Source organism: Sminthopsis crassicaudata, chromosome 4 (assembly GCF_048593235.1).
Source record: "Sminthopsis crassicaudata isolate SCR6 chromosome 4, ASM4859323v1, whole genome shotgun sequence".
Classification (NCBI taxonomy): Eukaryota; Metazoa; Chordata; class Mammalia; order Dasyuromorphia; family Dasyuridae; genus Sminthopsis; species Sminthopsis crassicaudata.
Window position 1 is genome coordinate 292,807,835 of NC_133620.1, and position 11,602 is coordinate 292,819,436.

An 11,602-nucleotide genomic window follows, 5' to 3' on the forward strand; every position below is an offset into this window, starting at 1 on the left:
AATGTTAGCTTTGGCAATAAAAGAAAAAGATTGAAAGGAATTAGAGTAGGTCATGAGGAAACCAAATTATCACTCTTTGCAGATGATATGAGGGTATACTTAGAGAACCCTAAATAATGAGAAGAACCCCTGAAACTTTCTTTCTCTCTGATTTTGGGGGGAATGCTAAGCTCTCTCCTGAGAGACCTGCCCCAGGGAATCAAAATAAAGTAGTTTCATTTTGTTATCTGGGAGGGACTAGTTGAGTCCAGGACTACTCCTACTTAATCCCACTGGAGATCTAGATTTCAATTCTATTGAGTTGAAAATTAACTCAGGGCCACTCCCAGTAAACTGGAATCTACCAGAAATCTAGGCCTGAGGCAGTAATCTCATTCAATTGAAAGTTCTATTGAAAGATTTCATTGATTCCAGCTCAAACTGCTCCCAGCCCCCATCAAGAGCTGCCCCCAGCTTTTAGCCAAGGTTTCAATTTTAAAAGGGGGCAGTTGGGCTCAATCCTTGGCAGCAGAAGACCTCAAAGAGGGAATCATGCCAGGCCAAGGGACCTCCCTTGGCATAACTATCTGTGAATAGGTTAGGATCACAGGACAAAATAGACAATAAACTATAGCAATCTAGTGTTTGACAAACCCAAAGACTCCAGCTTTGGGGATAAGAACTCAATATTTGACAAAAACTGCTGGGAAAATTGGAAACTAGTATGGAAGAAATTAGGGCTCAACCCACATCTAACACCATATACCAATATAAGATCTAAATGGATTCATGATTTAGACATAGTGATATTATAAGCAAATTAGAGGAACATAGGATAGTTTGCCTCTCAGATCTGTGGAGAAGGAGGGAATTTATAACCAAAGAAGAAGTAGAATTCATAAACAAACACCAGATAGATAATTTTGATTATATTAAGTTAAAAAGTTTTTGTACTGTAATGCTGAAGAAACTGAGGCAAGATTAGAGAGTTTTTAATATTTTATTTATTGGATCAGACTCGCTTCTCAAAGTATCCAGTATTGAATGTGAGATTCCAGAGGACTTTAATGATAAGGGAGAACAAAGGGAGAATAAAGGCAGAAGCGGGGGTGAGGTGGGGTGGGTGGGTAAGGGAGGTAGGGGGCAAAGTGAGCACTGGACATTCTGATAAGTTGGGAAGGTGAGGAGCCAGGATGTCTGAAATAAAAGATCTTTCCCCTTTATCTGAGATTAAATATTTACAGTTTATGACCTTAGAGTAGTCAGCCTTATGTTATATCAGTCCTAATGGTCGGGGGAGGGGAGAGGGGGGTAGAAGTTGTTTGCAACCAGGGGGGACTGAGGCAGACCAATTCAAGGAAACGGATATAGAACAATCAAAGGCAAAAACTGGCATAACAATACAAACAAAACTAATCCAAACAAGATCAAAAAGGAAGCAACAAATTGGGAAATCATTTTTACATTTAAGAGTTCTGATAAAGGCCTCATTTCTAAAATATATAAAGAATTGATTCAAATTTATAAGAATCTAAGCCATTCTCCAGTTGATAAATGGTCAAAGGATATAAATAGAAAATTTCCAGATGAAGAAATTAAAAATATTTTTAATCATTTGAGAAGGTGCTCTAAATCACTATTGATCAGAGAAATGCAAATTAAGACAACTCTGAGATACTACTACAAAGATTGGCTAAGATGACAGGAAAAGACAAGGACAAATATTGGAGGGGATGTGGGAAAACTGGGACATTAATACATTATTGGTGGAGTTATGAATGAATCTAGCCATTCTGGAGAGCAGTTTGGAACTATGTTCAAAAAGTTATCAAACTGTGCATATACATTGACTCAGCAGTGCTTCTATTGGTTCTATATCCCAAAGAGATTTTTTTTTAAAATATAGTCTTATTATTATTATTATTTTTTTATTAACCAAAGAGATCTTAAAGGAAGGAAAGGGACCCTCATGTACAAAAATGTTTGTGGCAGCTCTTTTCATAGTGGCAAGAAACTAGAAACTGAGTGGATGCCTATTAATTGAAGAATGGTTAAATAAGTTATGGTATATGAATGTTATGAAATATTGTTTTATAAGAAATTATCAGGAGTTTGATTTTAAAAAGAGCTGGAGAGACATGAACTGATGCTTAGTGAAATGAGCAGAACTAGAACATGACAACATCAATATTATCAATTCTGACTAATGTGACTCCAACAATATGATTGATGCCAGTTCCAATGATTTTATGATGAAGAGAGCCATCAACACCCAGAAAGAGGACTGTAGGAACTGAATGTGGATCACAATGTAGCATTCTCATTCTTTTTGTTGTTTGCTTGCATTTTATTTTTTTACTCATTTACTTTCTTTTTTTTTTTTTTTGATATGATTTCTCTTGAGCAGCAAGAGAATTGAATAAATATGTTTATATATATTGGATTTAACATATATTTTAATATGTTTAGCATATATTGAATTGCTTGCCATTAAAGGGAGGGGGTGAAGAGGAGGAGAAAATCTGAAACACAAGGCCATGCAAAGGTCAATGTTGTCAATGCATATGCTTTGAAAATTAAAAAAAAACAACAACAAATGAGGAAAATAATAACACATACTTCACAGGTTATTATGAAGAATAGATGAGGTATCACTATATCTGTCACACCATATGCACTTTTCTTCCAAACTCAGAATGTATAATTCTATAATAAAAAGAGCTTCTGTTTAAATGGAACTGTGCTAAGTGCCTTATGATTATTGTCATTTGATCCGCACAAAAACTATGGAAATATAGGTGCTATTATTAATCCCATTTTATAGATGAGAAAACTGAGACCAATTGAGGTTGTGACTTGCCTAAGGACAGATTTGAATTCAATTTTTCCTAACTTCATGCACATTGTTCCCCTATCTACTGCACATGTGAGTTACTATGATTCTATGTTAGGGATCCAGAGGGATTAATTGGGGAATGTTTTTGACCTAATTAAATTCCACTTTATTTCCTTTGTATTCTCTTTTAATTAAATGTCTCCTGCTCTGATTTAATGCAGTGTCTCACATATTTTGGCAGAGAGTTAGTGCTAAGGGTTTGAATAGATTTGAATAGATGCCTATCAAACAGAAAATTTGAGGGAACTATGAGAGGCCTTTCGTGCATTTAGGGGCTTATTGAGAACCTATTTTTAGAAAATTTGAATAAAGCTCATTTCACCAAACTAAGGCTACTATTTAATATTATAGAGATTTAGTTGAGATTTTTTTTTGTCTAGACTATAAGATATGACAATTTTCAACATAATCCTGAAAGGCTAGATAAATTATTATTATACTGTTTTGTGTACCAGTCTTTGAAATTTTATTACTCATTGCTGAAAAAAATTGTGAAATTGTCATAATACATAGTATATGTTAGGAATGGACTGAATAGTCACTATGACTGTTCAGTTATCAGAGAAATGGGACTATTGGTTTTATATATAACATAGGCTACTCTGGACCTAATGTCTGAATACAACATACTTTTAAGCCATCTTTAAAGCTCTGACTGTTCAGTGATTAAGATTAAGGGGTCTGACTGGATCCCCTAAAATTGGTATTTAGGGGGCTGAAGGGTTTCTCAGCTCTATGGTTTGTCTGGGCCTTCATAAGTTACTTTCTTCCAAATTTATCCATTTAATCATTTAATAATCAGATTTGCTTTTATAATTTTTATACTTTTTGGTTTATATGTTTATTATTTATTATACATTCATATTATATATCTCCTCTATATTATTTATATTATATATAGATTTTTATATATTTAAAAAATTTTAAATTTTTATATATTTTGAAAATATATCAATAACATACAAACATTCTCCCCTGGCAACACTTCCGAGTACTGGGACTATTTTTTGCCTTTTTTTTTTTTTTTCCCCTTTCTTTGTATCCCTTGTATTTATCATGGTGGCTGGCAAATGTTTAATAAATATTTATTGCATGATTGATTCACTCCAGGGACATAATCCCTTCTACATCACAGTGAGACTGAAGCCATTAAGGAGGGAATCTGGATTAGGTTTATAATTTAGCTTTGTTGCCAAATAGTATTAGTCCCACCAAGTTCCAAGTGCATAATCCTGAGATTGCTTCCCTGTACTCTGGCTTCTCAGGTCTTTCTTCCCTGCTAGTTTGATTGGAATATCTGTCCTGAAATCCTGGATTTATCTATAATCCCTATGGCTTAAACTCCTAGGTCTGTTATTCCATTTCCTCTGTCTCAAACTAAAAAGCTCCCTCTAGAGGCCAATGCAAGATGTCTCCTCCTAGAGGAAGATCTTGATATTTCTATCGTAGGTTGTCTGGATGTGTGTGAAATTTTACATTGTGGAATATTGCTTGTCTGTTCCCTTCTAATTCCATCATTAAGGATAACCTCAAGGCATATGTAAGTTATTCTTTTAAATTTAAAAAAAATTATAGCTTTTTATTTTCAAAATATATACATGAATAATTTTTGACATTCATCCATACAAAATGTGTTCTCATTATCCCCTCCCTTCTGCCCCATCCCCAGTCAGCAAGTGATCCAATATATGTTAAACATGTACAATTCCTCTATACATGTTTCCATAATTATCTTGCTGCACAAGAAAAATCAGGTCCAAAAGGGAAAAAAAATGAGAAAGAAAACAAAATGCAAAGCAAACAACATACAGAGTGAGAATGCTATGTTGTGGTCCACATTCATTTCCCACTGTCCTTTCTCTGGGTGCAGATGGCTTTCTTCATCACAAGACCATTGAAGGTCTGAATCATCTCATTGTTGATGAGAGCCATATCCATCAGAATTGATCATCATATAATCTTGCTGTTGCTGTGCATAATGATCTTCTGGTTCTGCTCATTTCACTTAGCATCAGTTCATATAAGTCTTTCCAGGCCTCTCTGAAATCACCCTTTCTTAGAGAACAATATTATTCCATAACATTCATGTACCATAACTTATTCAGCCATTCTCCAACTAATGGGCATCCACTCAGTTTCCAGGTTCTTGCTACTACAAAGAGGGCTGCCACAAACATTTTTGCACAAGTGGATCTCTTTCCCTTCTTTATGATCTCTTTAGAGTACAAGCCCAGTAGAAACACTGCTGGATCAGAGGGTATGTACAGTTTGGTAGTCCTTTAGGCATAAGTTCCAAACTGCTCTCCAGAATGTTTGAATCAGTTCACACCTCCACCAACAATGTATCAGTGTCCCAACTTTCCCACATCCCCTCCAATATTCATCATTATCTTTTCCTGTCATTTTAGTCAATCTCAGAGGGGTGTAGTGGTACCTCAAAGTTGTTTTAATTTGTATTTCTCTGATCAATAATGATTCAGAGCACCTTTTTATATGACTAGAAATGTTTTTAATTTCTTCATCTGAAAATTGCCTGTTCATATCCTTTGATGTAAATTATTCTTCTAAAAATTTTATATGAGCAAGAAAGTTGGCATATAAACTTTGGTTTTAATTCTAATGGGGGGGGTTTGACATGGGTGGAGAATGGTAGACAAGGGAAAGATTTTTTTGTCTCAGAAGTTACAGGAATGATAGATAAATTGAGCTAGAAAACAATCTGTTGTCATGTCCTTTCCAGGAATAATGCTAGTATTGATTTGATTCTGTTTCCAGAAGTCAAAGAGAAAACAGGATAAATATGGCAAGATAACTCAAGATATCTAGGATGGATGGATACGAAGCATATTTCATGGCCAGTTTTAATCTTTTCAAATGAAAACAACAACAATAAATTTTTTAAAAAACTATAGTGAGCTTTCTAGAGTCCCCAAATTAGGGTGCCAAAATATACTATGCTTTCTAGAGCCTCCACGCAGGGATGCCAAAATATACCATCCGGATTAGCTCTCTGGAGAATCTTGGGACCAGCGCAAGTTCTTGGTCTTAGTGGAGGAGTGAAAAAGACAGGAGAGCCATGAGGATGGTCTAAGATGAAGTGTCCTATTTCCAGTCCTCTCAGCCCCTAAATACCTCAGTATGATTACATCATTACAGCACACTAAGCATGTGCCAACTAGAGAACCATCATATCACCCACAGCACACTGTGCAAGTGCTAACTATAAGCACCCTGCTATTGATATGTAAATGTCTCTTACTGTAAGTATCCCTGGCTTCAAGTAGAACACAGGTGGTCACGCCCTCCTTGACTTCTCAGGAAGGGTGAGAGCCCTTAAGGGAGATAGGGAGCTGAACCAGACACTGTCAGCAGGTTCCCTCTGGCCTAAAGGGTCTTATATTTTGCTATGATTTAGATAATTTTTTTTTGTTGTTGCTATTTGATATGTGTGTTCAATATAAAACTGAGAAGCCAAGCCTTGGATATAGAGCTTGGGGTTCCCTTTCCCTCCAAAAGAACAAAATGATTGAAAGTTAGATGAAACCTGATCACATCTTCTAGATGAATAATATGTAAGGGAATAGATGAATATGCTTCTAGTCCAGAATCCCCTTTCTCTGAAGAGAGCAGAGTGGTGGCCTCCAACTCCAACATCCTGCTTCCCCGCTTGGCAGGAATGAAAGTCTCTCCCTTGGAGAAAAGTGGGGGGAAAGAGGTAGAGCTAAATGTTCTGCCTCCCTTGGAGCCACACAAGGCTATGTCTCTCTGTGGCAAGGCCCTCTCTCTATGTGGGGTTTATTCTTATTAAATAAATGGCAGAAACACCTGAACTCAGTGTATTTTGACTCAAAACAGCCCTCTTGTCTCTGTACCACACACTTCATCCTTACACTTGCCTTACTTGCCTTAGAGGGGATTGTTGTGAAGAAAATGTTAAGGACCATACCTAGGTGAAGGGGAAGGCCAATACCCCCAGAGCCTCCACAGTTGTGAATCATAACACTTAAAGGAGTTGCAAAGCAGCCTTCACAAATGCTACTTGTGGATTGGGAATGAAATAAATTGGAGGCAAGAGGGAAGAGGAAAGAGGTTAGAGAATGCAACTGCCTCTCAGTCTCCTTGTATCATCCTCTCACATGAAGAGATCCATTCTACAGGTCTGAGTTAGACCTCCAGCAACCACTGGCACGTGGCTCCCGTATCACACAGGAAAACACTTTAAAAAGTCAAGTACGAGTGTTGAAGTGTGAAAGGGGACTCCAAAAGTTTGGGGCCACAGACCGGTGTTGCAAGGTCTCAAAAGAATTTGCAGGCTTGAACCCATATCCAAATCAAGGGGCAAAATTTGTTGTAATTGTAACACCAATTGCAGCGGGCTAAGTTCCAAAAGAAATTAGCAAGAGACCTAAGAGCATGGGATAGATTTATAGGGCAAAATTGGCCAGAGCTTCATGTTACTTATTTTCTAATTTTATGGCTTTCAGGTAGGTTTGAGGAGTGGTCTTATTCACTATTGTCTCAGGTTTGGTTATTGCTGACCAACAGATTAGCTATCTGACGGTCAGTAATGTTTGTAGGACTATTCTAAAACCAGAAAACTTTGAAATCATTGACAGACAGACAGACAGATCGAAAAGCACTCTTAGGTCAAAGGGTTTCAGGATTACTAATACATCTTTCCTAAAATCCAAGGGAATACATATTATTACATTCCTAGTCCAGAGGACTTAACTCTTTGATGAGAGGGCTTTAAGATTACTAATACTCTACAATCATTGACAGACAGGATTGTTAGAACAGGAGCACTCCTAAGTCAAATTACATCATATTTCCCCTCTCAAGCAGTTGAATACAAATTCATTGGGACAAAGGAATGGAGGTCTCATCTTTTGGAGCTGCTTCATGCTGATAAATAGTGTAGAGCTGTCCCTGCTTAGTGGGGGAGGGGGTCCAGACTGAGGCAGGGAGACATGTGACTTGAAGATGGAGGCAGCAATATTCAGAGGGGTCCTGGGTGTCAGAATCAGTTAGCCGATGATATTCAGGGTGAACAAATAGAAGTTCATAGTTTGGAGCCTGGAGGAAACAAATCTCACAAGTGGGTTAAAAATGCAGAGGCCAAATATGAGCAAAAAAAAAAAAAAAAAAAAAAGAATAATTAAAAATGGAGTTAGTATAGGGGTTTATAAAAACAATAGCCAGGAACCCCACCCAGAGGAAGGCTGGGGGTGACTGGGGCAGGGGAGATGAGGCTATCATGAATGCCTCTCATCCAAACAGCTTTTCTTAGGATAAATGCCAAAGAGTATATATTTTTCCTAACTCCCCCTTTTGTCTCCTTGAAAGAGTGGGGGCAGTGTCTGAAACAATGGCATTATACACAGTGAAAGGAGACTCAGATGACCTGAGGTGCAAACATCATAACAGGTCCCTCAGAAACATCAAAGTAGAATGGAAAACCCATTTTACAAAGAACAGTACATCCTGTAAGTGCACAAGATGGTACCTGAAGTCAAGTTTTGTAGTAGCTTTCTAGTTAATTGTCCCCAAGGATGATTATAATTGCATGACATTATCCACTAGGGGGATAAGGTGGTACAAATAAGGTGGCATCCAGAGTGGGGATGGTGACATTCGAGAATGGGGCTTTGCAAATAATAATGCATCAGGTCACCTATGTGGCTCCCTTGAGGATGTTGAGAGCACACCCAACAATCCTGAATGCCCTCACTACCCGTGGAGTTCCCTAGCCTGATTAAAGACTAATGTGTTAATCTCCCCACTGAAGGGACACCAAGAGAGCTGGAGAGAAAATACTGAGAAAAACTCTCATGCTTGGAGTGTTATTAAAAAGTGGAAAATAAGAAAGAAAGCTAATCTTAAGTGCCTTAGCCTTCTTTTGAGTTATTTGAAAAGTGAAAGTTGGGCGATTGTGGCTCTACAAAGACCTGAGCAGGCCAAAAAGAAGTTCCCATTGACTTGCCTCTGGGATTAGAGGCTGACCTAAGGGTGTTAGAAACCACCCAGAAGGTGGTTCTTTCTTCAGCAACTAGCTATATATGAAGGAGTTAAAGAGTCACAGCTGAGGAAGTAGAGGTGCCATAGTTTGGGCAAATGGGCAGCGTCACAAGCAGCTGAATCTGCAAACCTGTTTCCCTTGACCTATTGTGAATCTTCCTTCTGGTCCATGCACAGCTTGCAATAATTGTAGAAGTTCCCTTGCATATTTAAAAGGAGAATTATTTATTTATTTCATTTATTTATTTATTTATTTGTTTGTTTATTTATTTGTTTGTTTGTTTGTTTGTTTGTTTTTTGTTTTTTTGCTGTCAAAAGTCCCCTTTCTATATAGCTCCATGGGTGTGCAAAATATGAAAAGCATATTTGGAGTTTGTATAGTTCTCTCTCATTCCTTTCCCTGGTTCCAAGAAAACTAAACTCATCTGTAAACCATTCACCATCTGGGTTGTAATGTCACCCCACTCAGGGCTGTCAGGAAGCAGAGTGGCAGGGTTGAGGGTGTGGCACATAGGACAGTCAAGTCAAAAGCATATAGCAGAAGAGTATGATATCTGGTAAGCCTCCCCCTAGCAAGCCACTGATGACCTTAGGCTTCAAAAATGCTCTGAACCGGATGGTGAACTTAGAGGTTTCCTCAATTAGAAGGGCTGTGGCAGCTAGTTCTAAGGCAGGAGGGTCACCCCAAAGACACCAAGTTTCTTTGAGAAGTAAGCAAAGAGTCTGGAGTAGGGTTCTAATGACTCCTAGGACCTGGCCCTGCCTTCCATCAATATACAGTGTAAAAGGCTTCTAAGGCCTGGGCAAGAGATTAGTTTAGCCTTCAAGGTCTTTATCAGACTGATAAGACTATTGGCCTTTAGACAAAGAAACTTCATAGCTCTGGGTTGGGGAAGGGAGCTGGAAGTTAAGGGTTTCTATGGCTGCAGCCAGAGAAGCCTTTCTGGTGAGGTTGCAGATCAAGATTATTATGTAATCCATACTGGCTATGTTCATTGGTGGAGGGGGTTACGTTCCCCTGGATTTGCCCTTTCAAGGGCAGAAAGAAATTGTGAATCTTTGCGCAATGACATGCAAAAGAAAGCATCTTTAAGATCTAGACTAGAAAACCATTGTGTCCCCTAGGATACTTATATTGAGCTCATGGCTTCTACTGACCATTTGCTCTGATTATAGAAATTTGGTATAAGAGAAAAAAGACATGATTATAATAGTATCAAAACAGGGGCCTTCAGAGCACACTTATGACAGGATAAAGCATCCTTAGTTAGATCTGTTTAACAACTGATCATACAGTAATAATTCTACCTCATATTCAGACTCAGGAATAATTAGGTGGGAAATAAAGAAACAGAACTGGGAAACTGAGTCAGAAGGATCCCATCTTAAGCAGAGGTTAAGAGTGTCCTCCCAACTCTTCTCCAGATAAGATATTCATCTAGACATTTCAGGAAGGCATTCTCTGAGTAATTTATGACATTTCTCTTGAATGTGGGCTACTTGACTCAATGATCAGGCAATGAAATTTAGAACTCAAAATATCAATTACAGTCCCAAGAGATTTTATCTCTAATATCAAATTCTACCAATTGTAGCTTAGAGCGATATACATTATTTTAAAAGTTTACCAGTATTTACAAACTTGGGAGATTTTGTTTAACATGTTTTATATGTTTAAACTTATCTTGACGCAAAGGATCAATCATTAAACAAGCTTGTAAATTTTCAGTAAATGCATTCCTGGTTTAGGAACTATAAATCCTAAACAGGCTTATTTCTCAGGACTGATGACTTTGCTTACCTTGATGGTTTCAAGAAAACTGACAAGGTTACAAATTAAGGGGAGTTGACACAGAACCCAGGGAAAGGACTGAGCTTGTTGTTGCCCATCCCAGCTATTCTTAGTGTTTTTGTGGGCTGTGCTGTTTGATACCTCCCCAGCTCTGTAAAGGGGGAAAAGTGTTGCATACCTCATATTTGGAGGTGAAGTGATAAGGCTTAAAACATGATAACAATAACACCAAGTAATTTAGTTAACAATTTTAGAATTTTCTTAATAGCCAAATGGTCTTAGCCGTAATTTCTTTTCTCTTAAATAAGTTTCCCCCTTTTGTTTTAGGGAGACTTTAAAATTGACTTAATTTTAGTTAATGAGATTCCATAGATTCTGATGAAAAGTCTTTAGACAAACTGAATTGCAATTTTGTGCAATTTTGTCATCTTCCAATTTATGAAAATCATTTCTCTTTTCTGAGGGGGAAAAAAAAAAAGGTTAAGGTGCCAGTTTTTACTGACAGGGCCCTCAGAAGTCTGACTCTAGATAATTCAAAAGCAGGTTGTTTGTAGCCAGAGTTAGCAAATTGCTTTTTTGTTTTTCTAAAATTCCAAAATTGTTTTGTTAATATTATCAGTGCAAATTGATTATAATTTACATATCTTTTAGTGGGCTTTAATTAGAGCTCCTTTAAAATTGTTTTTACTACCATATCTCAGACAAATTTTCGAATTACTTTACTCACACATAGAAATCATTTATCTCTTGGTCACATCAAAAAAACCCATAACGGTATCAAATATGAAGCAATTATATCCAATAAAGCAGTTAACATTCACATAGCACGTTTTAAGTTAAGCACTTTTGCACTCATGTGGTCTTTACAACTATTATTTCTTTTTACAAATCAGAAAATTGGGTAGAGAGAAAATAAT